Below are 21,114 nucleotides of genomic sequence, written 5' to 3' on the forward strand. Positions count from 1 at the left end.
ACACTTTACTTTTAAGATTTGTTACATCATCTAATTCTATCCATAGGATTTGTATAGAGTGTACCAGGATTATAAACTTAAGAACATTTATTTTATCTGTAAGAATAGCTACCTTTAAGAGTAGAAAAAGCACCAAGCATGCAAAATGTGGTGCAAGCTATAAGCAAGACTAACTGATTGCATCAAAGCTTCTTCTCTTCCACATGCTCCCAGCCCTGGTCCCTGAAATGTCAACCTAACTTTGGGTTCTGCCTATCAGCATTTCTATCATTTTCATGATTCCATTTGATTCCATTAGGAACATCTCTATATTGACAACTGATTTTCTCAACAGAATTATAATCTGTTTTCTCCTTTCCTGATTTTCTAATTATTTTTCCCCTTGAGATTCGTCCCTGGGATTCTGCAGGCAAGAACACTGGAGTGGATTGCTATTTCCTGCTCCAATGCATGAAAGTAAAAAAGTGAAATTGAAAGTGAAGTCATGTCCAACTCTTAGCGACCCCATGGACTGCAGCCTACCAGGCTCCTCAGTCCATGGGATTTTCCAGGCAAGAGTCCTGAAGTGGGGTGCCATTGCCTTCTCCATTTTTAGTAAAAATTCCCACATAAAAACCCTAGTAAAGGCTACTCTACAATGACAAAATCCACAAGTCACTAGTCTCCTAGTTTTCTAGGAGAGGAATAGAGAGATAAACTACAAAGGGGCAAAAGTTAATTTTTTGGTGATAGAAATATTCTATATCTCATTTGAGGTTGTTATTACACGGGTGTGATACTTGATACATATATTTTATTGTTTCTAAATTATACTGCAATACAGTTGATTAAAAATGAGAGAAATATTCTTTCTGGAGTTTATTAGCTATTCATTTATAAGATGTTCTATTTAATCTAGGTGCAGTGTTCTTTGAGCACATCGTCACACATATAGCATGTGATAGAAGGGATGCAAGGTGACACTGGTTAGAGATGTCCTCTTCCACACTATTATTTCAGTTCTTCTTTAGTTGGTATCAATTTAATACATTTTATCTGGTCAAATTTATGTCAGGGCACTTGATAACTATTGAATTTAACAAGATTAACTTCTATAGTATATCATGAGCCCTTAAAAATATCATTTCATGCTAGGAAGGTATAGAACTTGGTCATACCAAAATGAAAAGAATTCTATAGAAAAATTACTTTTAAAATGACAATTATGTCTTACTGTTTTGGCCCTGATTTGCAATTAATTAACTTATGAAACTAGTCGTCATCCACCAGATAATATACTGGCTTTTTATGTAGCATAAGTTATATAAATGAAGACAGACTAGTGGTTTCAGGAAACATACTCATAATACAGATATGATTAAAATATAAAGATTCTATGAACCCCATTATCTTTGAAGTGGAAAGCATATATTAAAAACTCTTGCTACAACTGATGGTTTATAGAGATTCATTAATGACTCTACCAAGAAAATTACCAAGACAGAAGGAAAGTAGGCCAGGTTGAACATCACGTGAGTAAATACAAGTTCTCGCAAGAACTGAAAATGCCACACAGAGCATTCTGCACGTCTATACACTGCTCTTTGTAATCAGTCAGTTCAGTAACTTATGTGTGTCCTACTCTGTGACCCCATGGACTGAAGCACACCAGGCTTCCATGCCAATCACCAACTCTCAGAGATTGCTCAAACTCATGTCTAATGAGTTGGTGATATTTATGAAATATTTGCTTTTTAAAATATTTCAGTTCAGTTCAGTTCAGTCACTCAGTTGTTTCTGACTCTTTGCAACCCCATGAATCACAGCACGCCAGGCCTCCTTGTCCATCACCAACTCCCGGAGTTCACTGAGACACATCCATCGAGTCAGTGATGCCATTGAGCCATCTCATCCTCTGTTGTCCCCTTCTCCTCCTGCCCCCAACCCCTCCCAGCATCAGAGTCTTTTCCAATGAGTCAACTCTTCACATGATGTTCCCAAAGTACTGGAGTTTCAGCTTTAGCATCATTCCTTCCAAAGAAATCCCAGGGCTGATCTTCAGAATGGACTGGTTGGATCTCCTTGCAGTCCAAGGGACTCTCATGAGTCTTCTCCAACACCACAGTTCAAAAGCATCAATTATTCGGTGCTCAGCTTTCTTCACAGTCCAACTCTCACATCCATACATGACCACTGGAAAAACCATAGCCTTGACTAGACAGACTTTGTTGGCAAAGTAATGTCTCTGCTTTTCAATATGCTATCTAGGTTGGTTATAACTTTCCTTCCAAGGAGTAAGAGTCTTTTAATTTCATGGCTGTAAGCACCATCTTTAGTGATTTTGGAGCCCAGAAAAATAAAATCTGACACTTTTTCCACTGTTTCCCCATCTATTTCCCATGAAGTGATGGGATTGGATGCCATGATCTTAGACTTCTGAATGTTGAGCTTTAAGCCAACTTTTTCACTCTCCTCTTTAACTTTCATCAAGAGGCTTTTTAGTTCTTTTTCACTTTCTGCCATAAGGGTGGTGTCATCTGCATATCTGAGGTAATTGATATTTCTCAGGGCAATCTTGATTCCAGCTTGTGCTTCTTCCAGCCCAGCATTTCTCATGATGTACTCTGCATAGAAGTTAAATAAGCAGGGTGACAATATACGCCCTGGGTCATAAATATAGTGTTTGTATAATTCTTTTTTTTTTTTTTTAATCTACCTTGTCTTAATATCTTCTCCTTCTGTTAAGTCCATACCATTTCTGTCCTTTATTGTGCCCATTTTTGGATGAAATATTTCCTTGTCATCTCTAATTTTCTTGAAGAGATGTCTAATTATTAACATTATGTTGTTTTCCTCTATTTCTTTGCACTGATCACTGAGGAAGGCTTTCTCATCTCTCCTTGCTAATCTTTGGAACTCTGCATTCAAATGTGTATATCTTTCCTTTTCTCCTTTGCCTTTAGCTTCTGTTCTTTTCTCAGCTACTCGTAAGGCCTCCTCAGACAGCCATTTTCCCTCTTTGCATTTACTTTTCTTGGGGATGATCTTGATCACTGCCTCCTGTACAATGTCATGAACCGCCATCCATAGTTCATCAGACAACCTGTCTATTAGACCTAGTCCCTTAAATCTATTTCTCACTTCCACTGTATGATCATAAGGGATTTGATTTAGGTCATACCTAAATGGTCTAGTGGTTTTCCCTACATTCTTCAATTTAAGTCTCAATTTGGCTTGTTATAGTTCATGACTGAGCCACAGTCATCTCCTGGTCTTGTTTTTGCTGACTGTATATGATTCTCCATCTTAGGCTGCAAAGAATATAATCAATATGATTTCAGTATTGACCACCTTGTGATATCCATGTGTAGAGGCTTCTCCTGTGTTGTTGGAAGAGGTGTTTGCTATGACTAGTGTGTTCTCTTGGCATAAGTCTGTTAGCCTTTTTCCTGCTTCATTTTGTACTCCAAAGCCAAATTTGCCTGTTACTCCAGGTATCTCCTGACTTCCTACTTTTGTATTCCAGTCCCCTATAATAAAAGGTATCTCGTCACGGCTGCTCCAGCAAAGCTCAGCCATTGCTCCTTACCTTGGAGGAGGGGTATCTCCTCACTGACACCCTTCCTGACCTTCAATGTGGGATAGCTCCTCTAGGCCCTCCTGTGACCATGCGGCCACTGCTCCTTGGACGTGGGGTTGGTCCTCCCGGTCACCACCCCTGGCCTCGGTCGTGCGGTTGCTCCTCCCCGCCGCCACCCTTGGCCTCGGGCTTAGGGGCTTGGGGTAGCTCCTCCCGCCCATCACCCCTGGCCTTGGTCTTGGGGCATGGGATATCTCCTCCTGGCCGCTGCCCCTGGCCTCGGACACTGGGTATCTCCTCTTGGCCGCCCCCCTTGACCTTGGACGTGGGGTAGCTCCTCTCAGCTGTTCCTGTGCTGTCGCAGTCTGGTACTCTCGGCCGCTGCCCCTGACCTGGGACGTGGGGTAACTCCTCTTCGCCACCGCCCTTTGGGCATGGGGTCCTCCCAGCTTCTGCCCCTGACCTCAGGCATGGGGTGGCTCCTCTTGGGCGCTCTATGGCACAGGGTCGCAGCTGCCTGCACTATGAGGCGACCGTCGCAGCTGCCTGTGCTATGGCACGCCCGTCGCAGCCGCCTGCATCAGAGGACAAATACACTGAAACGAATCACAGAAAACTAGACAATCTAATCACACTAGGACCACAGCCTTGTCTAACTCAATGAAACTAAGCCATGCTCGTGGGGCAACCCAAGATGGATGGGTCATGGGGGAGAGATTTGACAGAATGTGGTCCACTGGAGAAGGGAATGGCAAACCACTTCAGTATTCTTGCTTTGAGAACCCCATGAACAGTATGAAAAGGCAAAATAATAGGATACTGAAAGAGGAACTCCCCAGGTCAGTAGGTGCCCAATATGCTACTGGAGATCAGTGGAGAAATAACTCCAAAAAGAATGAAGGGATGGAGCCAGAGCAAAAAGAATACCCAGCTGTGGATGTGACTGGTGATAGAAGCAAGGTCCGATGCTGTAAAGAGCAATGTTGCATAGGAACCTGGAATGTCAGGTCAATGAATCAAGGCAAATTGGAAGTGGTCAAACAAGAGATGGCAAGAGTGAATGTCGACATTCTAGGAATCAGTGAACTGAAATGGACTGGAATGGGTGAATTTAACTCAGATGACCATTATATCTGCCACTGCGGGCAGAAATCCCTCAGAAGAAATGGACTAGCCATCATGGTCAACAAAAGAGTTCGAAAGGCAGTACTTGGATGCAATCTCAAAAATGACAGAATGATCTCTGTTCATTTCCAAGGCAAACCATTCAATATCATGGTAATCCAAGTCTATGCCCCAACCAGTAATGCTGAAGAAGCTGAAGTTGAGCGGTTCTATGAAGACCTACAAGACATTTAGAACTAACACCCAAAAAAGATGTCCTTTTCATTATAGGGGACTGGAATGCAAAGGTGGGAAGTCAAGAAACACCTGGAGTAACAGGTAAGTTTGGCCTTGGAATACGCAATGAATCAGGGCAAAGACTAATAGAGTTTTGCCAAGAAAATGCACTGGTCATAACAAACACTCTCTTCCACCAATACAAGAGAAGACTCTACACATGGACATCACCAGATGGTCAACACCGAAATCAGATTGATTATATTCTTTGCAGCCAAAGATGGAGAAGCTCTCTACAGTCAGCAAAAACAAGACCAGGAGCTGACTGTGGCTCAGACCATGAACTCCTTATTGTCAAATTCAGGCTTAAATGGAAGAAAGTAGGAAAAACCACTAGACCATTCAGGTATGACCTAAATCAAATCCCTTATGATTATACAGTGGAAGTGAGAAATAGATTTAAGGGCCTAGATCTTATAGATAGAGTGCCTGATGAACTATGGAATGAGGTTCATGGTGTTGTACAGGAGACAGGGATCAAACCCATTGCCATGGAAAAGAAATGCAAAAAAGCAAAATGGCTGTCTGGGGAGGCCTTACAAATAGCTGTGAAAAGAAGAGAAGTGAAAAGCAAAAGAGAAAAGGAAAGATATAAACATCTTAATGCAGAGTTCCAAAGAATAGCAAGAAGAGATAAGAAAGCCTTCTTCAGCGATCAATGCAAAGAAATAGAGGAAAACAACAGAATGGCAAAGACTAGGGATCTCTTCGAGAAAATCAGAGATACCAAGGGAACATTTCATGCAAAGATGGGCTCGATAAAGGACAGAAATGGTATGGACCTAACAGAAGCAGAAGATATTAAGAAGAGATGGCAAGAATACACAGAAGAACTGTACAAAAAAGATCTTCACGACCCAGATAATCACGATGGTGTGATCACTGACCTAGAGCCAGACATCCTGGAATGTGAAGCCAAGTGGGCCTTAGAAAGCATCACTACGAAGAAAGCTAGTGAAGGTGATAGAATTCCAGTTGAGCTATTCCAAATCCTGAAAGATGATGCTGTGAAAGTGCTGCATTCAATTTGCCAGCAAATTTGGAAAACTCAGCAGTGGCCACAGGACTGGAAAAGGTCAGTTTTCATTCCAATCCCAAAGAAAGGCAATGCCAAAGAATGCTCAAACTACCACACAATTGCACTCATCTCACATGCTAGTAAAGTAATGCTCAAAATTCTCCAAGCCAGGCTTCAACCATATGTGAACCGTGAACTTCCAGTTGTTCAAGCTGGTTTTAGAAAAGGCAGAGGAACCAGAGATCAAATTGCCAACATCCGCTGGATCATGGAAAAAGCAAGAGAGTTCCAGAAAAACATCTATTTCTGCTTTATTGAATATAAATATGCCAAGCCTTTGACTGTGTGGATCACAATAAACAGTGGACAATTCTGAAAGAGATGGGAATACCAGACCACTTGATCTGCCTCTTGAGAAATTTGTATGCAGGTCAGGAAGCAACAGTTAGAACTGGACATGGAACAACAGACTGGTTCCAAATAGGAAAAGGAGTACGTCAAGGCTGTATATTGTCACCCTGTTTATTTAACTTATATGCAGAGTACATCATGAGAAACGCTGGACTGGAAGAAACACAAACTGGAATCAAGATTGCCAGGAGAAATATCAATAACCTCAAATATGCAGATGACACCACCCTTATGGCAGAAAGTGAAGAGGAACTAAAAAGCCTCTTGATGAAGGTAAAAGTGGAGAGGGAAAAAGTTGGCTTAAAGCTCAACATTCAGAAAACGAAGATCATGGCATCCGGTCCCACCACTTCCTGGGAAATAGATGGGGAAACAGTGGAAACAGTGTCAGACTTCGTTTTTCTGGGCTCCAAAATCACTGCAGATGGTGACTGCAGCCATGAAATTAAAAGATGCTTACTCCTTGGAAGGAAAGTTATGACCAACCTAGATAGCATATTCAAAAGCAGAGACATTACTTTGCCAACAAAGGTTTGTCTGGTCAAGGCTATGGTTTTTCCTGTGGTCATGTATGGATGTGAGAGTTGGACTGTGAAGAAGGCTGAGTGCCGAAGAATTGATGCTTTTCAACTGTGGTGTTGGAGAAGACTCTTGAGAGTCCCTGGACTGCAAGGAGATCCAACCAGTCCATTCTGAAGGAGATCAGCCCTGGGATTTCTTTGGAAGGAATGATGCTAAAGCTGAAACTCCAGTACTTTGGCCACCTCATGCGAAGAGTTGACTCATTGTAAAAGACTCTAATGCTGGGAGGGATTGGGGGCAGGAGGAGACGGGGACGACAGAGGATGAGATAGTTTGATGGAATCACTGACTCAATGGTCGTGAGTCTCAGTGAACTCCGGGAGTTTGTGATGGACAGGGAGGCCTGGCATGCTGCGATTCATGGGGTTGCAAAGTGTCGGACAGGGCTGAGCGACTGATCTGATCTGATAATGAAAAGGAGATCCTATTTGTGTGTTAGTTCTAGAAGGTCTTGTAGGTCTTCATAGAACCATTCAACTTCAGCTTCTTCATCATTACTGGTGGGGCATAGATGTGGATTCCTCTGATATTGAGTGGTTTGCCTTGGAAATGTGCAGAGATCATTCTGTCATTTTTGAATTGCACCCAAGAGCTGCATTTTGGACTCTTCTGTTGACTACGAGGGCTACTCCATTTCTTTGATGGGGTATTCTTGCCCACAGAAGAATTAATGGTCATCTGAGTTAAATTCACCCATTCCAGTCCATTTTAGTTTGCTGATTCCTAAAATGTCAATGTTTCATTCTTGCCATCTCCTGTTTGACTACTTCCGATTTGCCTTGATTCATGGACTTAGCATTCCAGGTTCCTGTGTGATATTGTTCTTTACAACTCCCATCACCAGTCATATCCACAACTGGGTGTGTTTTTTTGTTTGTTTGTTTGTTTTGTTTTGCTTTGGTTCTGTCTCTTCAATCTTTCTGGAGTTATTCTCCACTCTTCTCCATATCATATTGGGCACCTGCTGACCTGGGGAGTTCATCTTTCAGTGTCCTATCTTTTTGCATTTTCATACTATTCATGGGGTTCTCAAGGCAAGAGTACTGAAGTGGTTTGCCATTCCCTTCTCCAGTGGACCACATTTTATCAGAACTTTCCACCATGACCCATCCATCTTGGTGGCCCTACATGGCATAGCTCATAGTTTCATTGAGTTAGACAAGGCTGTGGTCCATGAGATCAGTTTGATTAGTTTTCTGTGATTGTGGTTTTCATTCTGTCTACCATCTGAGGGCAGAGAAGTCAATGGCACCCCACTCCAGTACTTTTGCCTAGAAAATCTCATGGATGGAGGAGCCTGGTAGGCTGCAGTTCATCGGGTCGCTAGAGTTGGACACGACTGAGCGACTTCACTTTCACTTTTCACTTTCATGCATTGGAGAAGGAAATGGCAACCCACTCCAGTGTTCTTGCCTGGAGAATCCCAGGGACGGGAAGCCTGGTTGGCTGCTGTCTATGGGGTCGCACAGAGTCGGACACGACTGAAGCGACGCAGCAGCAGCAACCATTTGAGGGATAAGGATAAGAGGCTTTGACATCAGATGTCAGCAAACTTTCTCAGTAAAGAAAAAGATGGTAAATATTTTAGGATCTATGGGGTATTTTGCTTCTTTCATTCTATTCCATTCTGCCATTGTAGTGTGCAAATAGTTAAAAAAACTATTTTCAGACTTTCCTTGTTGAAATTATTTTCTATCCTCTTTCTGTGTGTTTGTTTTAGTTATATGAATTTTCTTTTCAAACAAGAGAGCTACTAGTAAATGAATGACTGTGTCTATGTTACAGTGAAAGTAAGAAAGACAGGAGGCTGGGTGGGAATTACCTACAGGTTGTACTGACTCCTGTTCTAAATTATCATTGGAAAACATATGCTACACATTCCAATAGGCTGCTATACTTTATGCTTGCCTCACATAAATTTAGGAATATTTAAAGGTTATACTGTTACCAGAACTGTCATTTCAATGATGTGTAAATGTAAAAGCTATTTTATATTCCCCACTAGTAAGGTAAGTTCACAAGTGAGTTAGAATGCAATAAATTATATTTAATGAAACTTGTTGGAGTGTTATAGATTACAACACTAACTGAGCAGTGTTGAGATCTTTGAGGTGGACTTTAAAATATGGCACACTTCAATTTCAACCAAGTTCTTCATATGTGAGAAATAAACCAGTTAAATAAAATAAAAACCAAAATATCATATATATTTCTGAAAGAGGCCAGGTCAAAGGAAAGGGCTTAGTGGGAGAGACAAACTGTCCTGCTAAATAAATCTAGAATTAAGCATATTTGTCCAACCTACAAAGTAATGCTATAGTTTATGGACCTCTGCCCTTAAGGAGAAGAAACTAGGACTGTTCTATACATTGTGAACTTCAAGAAAGGGAAGGGAATACATCAAGGCTGTATATTGTCACCCTGCTTATTTAACTTTTATGCAGAGCACATCATATGAAATACTGGGTTGGATGAATCACAGGCTGGAACCAAGACTGCTGGGAGGAACATCAACAACTTCAGATATTCAGATAATACCACTCAAATGGTAGAAATCAAAGAGGAAGTAAAGAGCCTATTGATGAGGATGAAAGAGAAGAGTGAAAAAAAAACTGGCTTAAAACTAAGTATTAAAAAAATAAAACCATTGCATCCTTTCCCATCACTTCATGGCAAACAGATGGGGTAAAAAGGAAACAGTGACAGATTTTCTTTTCTTTGGCTCCAAAATCACTGTGAGCAATGACTACAGCCATGAAATTAAAAGATAATTGCTCCTTGGAAGAAAAGCTATGAAAAACCTAGGCAGCATATTAAAATAAGCAGAGAGACATCACTTTGCTGACAAATGGTGTGTAGTCAGAACTATGGTTTTTCTAGTAGTCATGTAAGGATGTGAGAATTGAACCATAAAGAAGGCTGAGCACTGAATAATTGATGCTTTCAAATTGTGGTGCTGGAGAAGACTCTTGAAAGTCCATAGAACAGCAAGGAGAGCAAACCAGTCAACACTAAAGGAAATCAACCCTGAATATTCATTGCAAGGACTGATGTTGAAGCTCCAATACTTTGGACAGCAAAGAGCTGACTTACTGGAAAGACCCTGAAGCTGGGAAAAATTGAGGGCAGGAACGGGGGGCGGGGGGGGGGGGTGCGGTGACAGGATGAGATGGTGGATGGCATCACCGATCCAATGGACGTGAATTTTAGCAACTCCAGGAGATAGTGAACAACAGGGAAGCCTGATTTGCTGCAGTCCATGGGGTTGCAAAAAGTCAGACACGAGTTGATAAGTGATCAGAACCAACAAACCAGTGATCCCTCCCAAACTGACTGATCATTCATTTCACCTCCCATAATCAGAGTGACCCAAGCATAAAGGAAGACTGAATCATTTTCCACCAACAAATAGATCATGTCTCTTATTAGAGAATTTATATTTTGTACAACTATTATTCCAATACATCTAACTTGCTTCTTCTGACAAGTAAACATTATTTTCACTATCTTAACTTCAGAGACTACTGTTTGATACTTGTTTTAGTTACTTTACAAAAATCATTAATCTTTGGTGGGTTCTAAATACATTTTTTCAATTACTGCAATCACAGTCACTAAGCATATCAGTGATGTTTTAGTGATTATAACACTACTGATTGTAGTGAAGTCATCTGAGATTTATGTAGAATAATATTAATATTTATTTCCATAAAATATTCTACTGCAATGTAGAATTAGTTGAGTTTGGCTGATTTTTGCAGTTTTGGGGGGCTGCCAAAATTTGGTTTTTGTGTGTGTTTTCTTTTCTCATTGTTAATTATGTTAAATAATATTTCACTTTTACACAAATGAAATTTTACTATTAAACTAAGCATTTACAACTGTCAGAAATGATGAACGAAACCTCCTAATTTTATGCTGATAAGAGGATTGGAAGTGAAAGTTAAAGTGTTAGCCACTTAGTTGTGTCTGATTCTCTGTGACCCCATGAACTGTAGCCCTACAGGCTCCTCTGTCCATGGAATTCTCCAGCAAGAATACTGAGTGGGTAGCCATTCCCTTCAGGAGATCTTCCTGACCCAGACATTGAACCCAGGACTCCTTCACTGCAGGTGATTCTTTACTGTCTGAGCTCCCAGGGAAGCCCAGTATGAGAATTCGACAAATAAAATAATATTGTCCCACATTTTTTAATTGTAACTTTATACATATAATGTACATACAGATTATTTATAAAAAAGGTATCATTGCTTTTTTATTACTTTTTCTCCAGTTTAAAAAGAAAACAAAATTGAAATAATCCCACTCGATAATTTGATAGCTAAAGTTTCAGAAGGAAAACACTTAGAAGTAAATTAAAAGAGTTTCTGTTTGCATGCATGCATGTGTGTGCATATTTTTTGCCTAAATAAATTAAGACTAGGCATTGGTTGGATGAAAAAAGTTAAAATACAACACAAAAGTGCTATGAAAAACATGCCCTGAACATGAAAGCATATTTTCCTTATGGATCAGAGTGTTTATGTGAAAGGACTGATTTCAAAATTTGGATAGCATTTTCTCAAAAATTTACCTCTGAGTTACGTTTGTCTCCAGTCAAAACCTGTTTTTCTTTTTTTTTTCCCCTGACACATAGTAAGCAACATTTAAAATGTGGATAGATAGATAGAGCAGATAGGTAAATAGATAGCCCTATTAGTAAAATCTTAGAAACAGAATTGTACTTATTTCTCAGTGATATTTTAAGTTCAAAGTACTATGACTTTAAGAAGGGATAAGCTAATTGTGAAGTTGCTTCATGTCTCTAAAATACACCTTAGCACAAGAGAATGCTCCCTCTGATTTCATTTAGATTTGTGACATTTCTTTTTTTTTTTAATTAATTTTTCTTTTTTTAAATTTTATTATTATTTTTTTTACTTTACAATATTGTACTGGTTTTGCCATACATCAACATGCATCCACCACGGGTGTACATGTGTTCCCCATCCTGAACCCCCCTCCCAACTCCCTCCCCAAACCATCCCTCTGGGTCATCCCAGTGCACCAGCCCCAAGCTTCCTGTATCCTGCATAAAATCTGGACTGGCAATTGGTTTCTTATATGATATTATACATGTTTTAATGCCATTCTCCCAAATCATCCCACCCTCTCCCTCTTCCACAGAGTCCAAAAGACTATTCTATACATCTGTGTCTCTTTTGCTCTCTCACATACAGGGTTATCGTTACCATCTTTTTAAATTCCATATATATGCATTAGTATACTTTATTGGTGTTTTTCTTTCTGGCTTACTTCACTCTGTATAATAGGCTCCAGCTTTATCCACCTCATTAGAACTGATTCAAATATATTCTTTTTAATGGCTGAGTAATACTCCATTGTATATATGTACCACAGCTTTCTTATCCATTCATCTGCTGATGGACATCTAGGTTGCTTCCATGTCCTGGTTATTATAAACAGCGCTGCGATGAACATTGGGGTACACGTGTCTCTTTCAATTCTGGTTTCCTTGGTGTGTGACATTTCTTATACTTCCTTTTGTCCTTGCATTTTTTTTTTATTTTGGATAATAACTTAAATGTGTATGTGTCATTTTATTCATGGTTCACTTTATTATACTTAGCAGTGTTGTGTTTTTTTACAGATTGAAGGTTTGTGGGCAAGCCTGCTTTAAGCTAGTCTATCGGCACCATTTTTCCAATAGTATTTGCTCAGTTAGTGTTTCTGGGGCACCTTTTGGTAATTCTCACTGTATTATTATTATATTTGTTATGGTGATCTGCGATCAGTGATCTCTGATGTTACTACTCCAAAAAGACTATGACTCGATGAAGCCTCAGATAATGGATAGTACTTTTCAGCAATACAGTATTTTTAAATTAAACCATGTATATTTGTTTAGACAAAATACCACTGTACATTTAAAAGACCACAGTGTAATGAAAACATAACTTTTATATACACTGGGAAACCAAAATATCATCATGGCTTGCTTGGTTGCAATATTTGCTTTACTGTGGTGATCTGGAACCTAATCTGCAATATGTAGTAGTTTATTCAGATTATTATAAATATCTTTATAATAATCTGAATATACTACATACTGTATAGATTAACAAAGATGAATACAGAGATTACTTTTAAAAACTTCTCCAGCAGCCTCTCTGCATTGTACTAAACCCCATGACAGTTTTTGCCTTCCCCTAAGTCATTGCTGTGATGAATTTAGAGTTCATTTCCTGAATGTTTATATACTTTAACTAACACACAAACATAATCTACAACACAAATGATTCTTAATGAGTGTGCTATTCTAAACTGTGTTTCTTTCCTTCAAAGACACTTTTCATAAATGTCAAGTTAATAGATGAAGGGTGAGTTAATTTTAATTATTTAATAGAATTCCAATGGTTAGATATTAAACATGCGTTTATTCAACAACCATTGATAGACATTTAATCTATTTCAAATTCTCTCTTAAACTATGCTACATTAAAAAAGAAGTGTATGAAAATTCTCATGTTCATTTGTGACTTTTTCTAGAAAATATATATAGAAATAAAATCCCCAGGTTTTACCAAGATATACCAAGAGTATATCTGATTATAATTACCCTTGCTGAAGAGAAAATTCATCAATTTCTATTATAATTTATGCTTTTGTGGTTTGTCAAAGAAAACTTTTCCTATTTATACATCACATAGCTTGTCTCCTATGTTTTTCCTCTTACACTTAAGTTGCCTCAATATTGAACTGGAGAAGGCAATGGCACCCCACTCCAGTACTCTTGCCTGGAAAATCCCATGGATGGAGGAGCCTGGTGGGCTACAGTCCATGGGGTCGCTAAGAGTAGGACACGACTGAGCCACTTCACTTTCACTTTCGTGCATTGGAGAAGGAAATGGCAACCCACTCCAGTGTTCTTGCCTGGAGAATCCCTGGGACAGAGGAGCCTGGTGGGCTGCCATCTATGGGGTCGCAAAGAGTCGGACACGACTGAAGTGACTTAGCAGCAGCAGCAGCAGCAATATTGAATATTGTACCCATTGAAAATTATTTTATTCGTGGTGTATTGCATTAATCTAAATTAATTTTTCTCCACATATTACCAATTGTCTCAGAAGAGCTACTAGCATTTAATATTTTACACTATCACATAAAGTTTCCACACATATGCTTTTCTCATTCTGAGGTTGTTAATCTTACTTATCCATTTACCTAATTAAAACTATTAATAATAGTCATAATAATAAAATAATAATTCAACCTAGTACTTTTTAATGTGTCACATATTGCCCTTAGCACTTTATAAACCACTGTTTAATCTTAAAGCCATTCTGCAAGGTAAATACTTTTTTACCCCCATTTATGGTAAAAAGAACAAAGAGTGTAAATAATTTGCCTAGATCTCATATACAAGGTGGATAAGGCAATAGCAACCCACTCCAGTACTCTTGCCTGGAAAATCCCATGGGCAGAGGAGCCTGGTAGGCTGCAGTCCATGGGGTCGTGAAGAGTTGGACACGACTGAGCGACTTCCCTTTCACTTTTCACTTTCATGCATTGGAGAAGGAAATGGCAACCCACTCCAGTGTTCTTGCCTGAAGAATCCCAGGGACAGGGGAGCCTGGTGGGCTGCCGTCTATGGGGTTGCACAGAGTCGGACATGACTGAAATGACTTAGCAGCAAAAGCAGCATACGGAGTGGAGTCAGGTGGAGTCAGGTTTAAGCCCAGACATTTGGCTTCAGAGTTTGGACTTTGAACCTTCAGCTATCCTTCTTTTCTAATATAATGTCTGTGACACAATTATGTGTCACCAAGACCCATTTCCTTTTCCTCTTGGGAATACTACTAATCTTTAATTTCCCAGCCTTCCTTTAGACAAGATATAGTTGTGTGACTGCATTCTGACCAATGGATAGTGAAAATAGTGATGTGTGTGGTTCTGGTTGGCTCTTAAAAGCTTTCACTTACAAACTTGTCTTCCACTGTTCATAACAAGATGCAGAAGGTCAAGTACAGGATTATGAAATCCTAAAAAGCAGAATAACCATAGATGAATTGATCCTGGTCTCTGAATCACAGTGTGGAATACAGATGCTGAACAATTGTCTTGTAGTTTTAGGTAGTTAGGAAATAATAGTCTAGAGGTGCATTGGCCCTAGTGGTCACTGCAGCTGCTGCTGCTGCTAAGTCGCTTCAGTTGTGTCCAAATCTGTGCGACCCCATAGATGGAAGCCCACCAGGCTCCCCCGTCCCTGGGATTCTCCAGGCAAGAACACTGGAGGGTTGCCATTTCCTTCTCCAATGCATGAAAGTGAAAAGTGAAAGTGAAGTCACTTAGTCATGCCCAAGTCTTAGCGACCCCATGGACTTCAGCCTACCAGGCTCCTCCATCCATGGGATTTTCCAGCTAAGAGTACTGGAGTGGGGTGCCATCGCCAAAGGATATTTCATTTATATTTAAATAAATGAAAATTTTAGTCACACAGGCACATTAGCACCAGTACAACTATTCAGTAGATACATATAGTCAAATAGTCTCATAAACACAAAAATGTTCTGTGGAACGGCACCATTCCAAAGTGTTCACCTATTGAGATCTTGAAGATTATTACAACATTCAAATTACTTTGACAACAATTTTATTATAAATATGATTTTTTTCATTAATCTTGAAATCTTATAAATTATATCACTTTGTACATTTTATTGTTCAGAATAGTCTTATTTTCTCACTGAACTGTGGTGCTAACTTAAAATCCCAAGCAATGTTTTGTATCTTCACTAGCACTTTATCCTGTAAGTCATTTAAAGTTTAGCCGTTATTGTTATGTTATCAAAATGAGGGTTTCTTTAGTATTTATTGATACCTAATGGGGTAGGTTTTTTTTTTCATATGTTCATTTATCATTTTAATATCCTCTTTTTTGAAATGCCAGTCAAATTTCCCATTCAAGTCTTTATTTGTTTCTTTTTCTGCTATGAATCCTTTTCAGTTTAATGTATTTCACATTGTTTGTTAAAAAAGCTAGGCAAAATTCAGTTTGTATAAGAAACATTCTCACTTTATCTTTATACAACCATAAAAATAATCATACAAATATAATTTTAAAATCAAGTTCTAATTATTGATGTTGCTCTCTTCTCATTATCTACCTATTCCTTCATCTTCCAGTAATTCCTCAAAACTAAAGATATTTTGACTGTGTCCCAAATTTTGTTTTTTTCAGAATGTTATATATCTAGAAACAGCCATTGTTGTTTATAGACTGCTTTTTCCCCCTCTTAGTAATATGAATTTAAGGCTTTTCCATATCTTTTCATAAATTGATGGTATATTCATTCATCAGTTGATGTACACTTGTGCTAATACTATAATGATGGCTATATGCCATTATACATTTGTTTGACACAGTTTACAGGTTAGACAAATGTATAGTGACATTTATCCATCATTATAATATCATACAGACTCCTTTTTCTGCCCTAAAAAACTTCTGCTGCTGCTGCTGCTGCTAAGTCGCTTCAGTCCTGTCCGACTCTGTGTGACCCCATAGACGGCAGCCCACCAGGCTCCCCCGCCCCTGGGATTCTCCAGGCAAGAACACTGGAGTGGGTTGCCATTGCCTTCTCCAATGCAGGAAAGTGAAAAGTGAAAGTGAAGTCACTCAGTCGTGTACAACTCTTCACGACCCCATGGACTGCAGCCTACAAAGCTCCTCCGTTCATGGGATTTTCCAGGCAAGAGTACTGGAGTGGATTGCCATTGCCTTCTCCAAAAACCTTCTATGCTCTGCCTATTACTTTGCCAACAAAGGTCCGTCTAGTCAAGGCTATGGTTTTTCCAGTGGTCATGTATGAATGTGAGAGTTGGACTGTGAAGAAGGCTGAGCACCAAAGAATTGATGCTTTTGAACTGTGGTGTTGGAGAAAACTCGTGAGAGTCCCTTGGACTGCAAGGAGATCCAACCAGTCCATTCTGAAGGAAATCATCCCTGGGATTTCTTTGGAAGGAATGATGTTAAAGCTGAAACTGCAGTACTTTGGCCACCTCATGTGAAGAGTTGACTCATTGGAAAAGACTCTGATGCTGGGAGGGATTGGGGGCAGGAGGAGAAGGGGACGAGAGAGGATGAGATGGCTGGATGGCATCACTGACTCGATGGACATGAGTCTGAGTGAACTCCGGGAGTTGGTGATGGGCAGGGAGGCCTGGCGTGCTTCAATTCATGGGGTCGCAAAGAGTCGGACATGACTGAGTGACTGAACTGAACTGAACTGAACTGATTCATTTCTACCATCCAATCTCAATTGCTGGAAACCACTTTTCTTCTGACCATTTCCAGAGTTTTGCCTTTTTAAAAATATCACATAATTTAAATCATACAATATATAATGGTTTCATTGTTGGTGAGAATTTGGAGAAACTGAAACTGAAATCCATTGCTAGTGGGAAAGTAAATGGTGCCATCATTTTGGAAAACAGTTCAATAATTCTACAAAATGTTCAATATAGAATTACCATTAAAGTCAGAAATTCTACTCCTAAAGGATAACCAAGAGTAATGGAAATATATCAACATTCAAAAATTGTACATGAATGTTCAGTTTAGAATTATTAATTATACCCTAAAAGCAAAAATGTCAATTAACTGAATAAAGAGTAAGTAAATGTGGTATATTCATACAATCGAATATTATTCATCAGTAAAAGAAATGAAGTGGTGATACATGCTATGTCATGGATGTACTTTAAGAATTTCATGCAAAGTAACAAACAATAGTCAAGAAGAACTATTGTATGATTCCTCTTGTATGAAATGTCCTTAAGAGACAAATTCATAGAGACAGAAAGTAACCTGTTTGTTTTCCAGTGAATTCTAACACACAGAAGTTTGTTTTAGGATGATGAAATGTTCTAAAATTAGATATGGATGATGTTTACACAACTCTGAATATATGAGAACCACTGAGTGTATAAACATTGAAAAAAAGTAAAATTTATGGTGTATAATGATACTTCAGTAAACTGTTATAACAATATCACATTACTATGTGTGTATTTACATTTCTTTTATTTATCCTGGTATGTGTTTCTAGGTGAAATTTCTTGGCTTGTTCTTGACTATATTACTGCACAATTTTGCTATCTTTTGCACTAATGGCACCCCACTCCAGTATGTTTGCCTGGAAAATCCCATGGACGGAGGAGCCTGGCAGGCTGCAGTCCATGGGGTTGCTAAGAGTGGGACACGACTGAGCGACTTCACTTTCACTTTTCACTTTCATGCACTGGAGAAGGAAATGATAACCCACTCCAGTGCTCTTGCCTGGAGAATCCCAGGGACGGGGAGCCTGGTAGGAGGCCGTCTATGGGGTCTCACAGAATCGGACACGACTGAAGCGACTTTGCAGCAGCAGCACATAACCCCATGTTTATTTTGGCTCACATATGAGAAGCAGAGAGTATTAAATGATAATTTATCATTAGATAAATTAATTAGAGCTATCATCATAGCTCTAGCAGACTGGAAAGATCAAAGAAAAGATACTCTCTGAAGAAAATCTACAGAAAAAAGATAAATTTGGAGTGGTTATTGCTAAGAAGATAATCAAATTGCTAACTAATTTTAAAAAAAGGCTGAAAGAGGAAAGTGACTAACATAATGGGAAATATATATTGAATGATTTCCAAACACTATTAGGTACTCAAATTACATGCTTTTCAAACTGTTTTTACCTAACATTATCTACTTTTAGTAAAATATCCAAGCAGGGCTTTACTTATTATATTCGCCTCTGCTTCTGTTTCTTGATAGAAAGATTGGAGGAAAAACAACTAAGACAAATGTATTTTTAAATATCTACATACTAAACACATTTAACTTTGACTTCTATCCATTATAAATAACTAGATAATTAATTGATTATGCAATGCAAAATATAAAAATAATAGTAACACTTATCTAACACTTATGATCCATAATTCTGATCATTTTACATAATTAATTGATTTAAAATGTGGGTGATAGAATTGCCAGATGGTGAAAATGAGACAGAGAAATATTAAACATCTAGCTTATACAGTATGATTAAAGGACTCCTGACTCTTGACTTCCCACTTTATTTGTAAGTTCTATATGAAATGACAAAGCATTGATATATAATTGAATGCAGACTGCATCAATGCCTTAAATAAGTCCAAGCCTATACTTAGAATTGAGATCTCCATAACACAATTGTTTGTCCATCTTTAAAATCAGTTCTTGTAGGTCAGAGACATTCTATTTTTTAACTACTGAATTGGTAAAATAGCAAAAACATATTCATATGAGTAAGTGCTTCATTCACATATACATGCTCTAAATTTTCCTGGTCTTTTCCTGGTTGAATCTAATTTCAATGTTCTGTATCAGTCAAATTCTGTAAAGTATAAGAAGTAGATTTCCTCCTAGAAATTTCCCCCACTAGTATCCAATAATCCAATCACACCTGATAATCATTTTCCTGCTTTTGGGGCAGACTTTATGGCTTTCATAACTATTGAAATCTCCAGAATCAGAGATAAACAGCCTTTAATCTGGAGTATGTTAATATAAGTAAATTCTGCTACCTATGAGACTGTCTCTCCTAATTTTTTTTCTCAAAGATTATATTTTCTCTACTGCATGTTCTAACTTTGTTAATGGATTATGAGCTTCTTTATAGTTTTATAGTTAAGATATTTTCTAGTGTTCCCTATCTTTACAATACACCATTGTGACAGTAAATACCATAATATAAGTATTTTGTGTAGCAACTCCAGATTCCACTGAAGAAAAGTTCAATAATCAATGTTCTCTGAATTCATTATATTTTCTGAACTCAATATATGTTTTTTCCATGGGGGTGGGAATATATATGTATATATATACACACATACATATGAGCTTCCCTGGTGGCTCAGATGGTAAAGAATCCACCTGCAGTGTGGGAGATCTGGGTTTGATCCCTGGGTTGGGAAAATCCCCTGGAGGAGGGCTTGGCAACCCAGTCCAGTATTTTTGCCTGGAGAATCCCCATGGACAGGGGAGCCTGGCGGGCTACAGTCCATGGGGTTGCAAAGAGTTGGACATGACTGTATATATACTGTATCCTATTGTATGTTGAGTACTTTGGCCACTTGATGCGAAGAGCTTACTCATTGGAAAAGATCCTGATGCTGGGAAAGATTGAGGGGAGGAGGAGAAGGGAGTGGCAGAGTATGAAATGGTTGGGTCGCATCACTGACTCAGTGGACATGAGTTTGAGCAAACTCCAGGAGATAGGGAAGGACAGACAAGCCTGGCATGCTTCTGGAGGCACATGGAGCCCATGGAGTAACAAAGAGCCAGACATAACTTAGTGACTGAACAACAATAACATACAATATTTTACGAATTAAACCAAAAATGAGATCTGAAGATATTGTTGATATTAAATGGCAAATAATTTGTTAATTTAAAAATAGTTTTCCAACTTTGGAATGTGGATGAACTTTATACATGTATCAGAGAGAAAGAGGAAACAATGGTTATAAAATTGGAATTCTAAGGCTGAGAACACCAGCCTTAGAATTAGTAGTAATAATTATGACATTAATTTATTGATTTATTCATTTAGTCTAAAATATTTAGCTAGCAGCTTCCCATCTTTGTCGTTTCAATGTCACCTATGCCCTAGAAAAATTGCATGAATTTCTTTATTCAATACCAGCATGCTTGTACTATTGACAAGTTCTCTCTTTTATTTATTTTTTTTAATTTTTTTTCTTTTTATTGGGCAGTTTATTTATTTATTTTAGTTTAATTTTATTTTATTTTTAAACTTTACATAATTGTATTAGTTTTGCCAAACATCGAAATGAATCCGCCACAGGTATACATGTGCTCCCTATCCTGAACCCTCCTCCCTCCTCCCTCCCCATACCATCCCTCTGGGTCGTCCCAGTGCACCAGCCCCAAGCATCCAGTATCGTGCATCGAACCTGAACTGGCAACTCATTTCATACATGATATTATACATGTTTCAATGCCATTCTCCCAAATCTTCCCACCTTCTCCCTCTCCAACAGAGTCCATAAGACTGTTCTATATATCAGTGTCTCTTTTGCT

The 21,114-nt window shown here is 38.7% G+C and overlaps 1 pseudogene; it reads left to right on the forward strand.

Moving 5' to 3' along the window:
* The first annotated feature begins 3,647 nt into the window (after nucleotides 1-3,647).
* Nucleotides 3,648-21,114, forward strand: part of LOC133229273 (craniofacial development protein 2-like) — a 31,360-nt pseudogene continuing 13,893 nt past the window's right edge.

This window comes from Bos javanicus, chromosome 17 (genome assembly GCF_032452875.1).
Source record: "Bos javanicus breed banteng chromosome 17, ARS-OSU_banteng_1.0, whole genome shotgun sequence".
Taxonomy (NCBI): domain Eukaryota; kingdom Metazoa; phylum Chordata; class Mammalia; order Artiodactyla; family Bovidae; genus Bos; species Bos javanicus.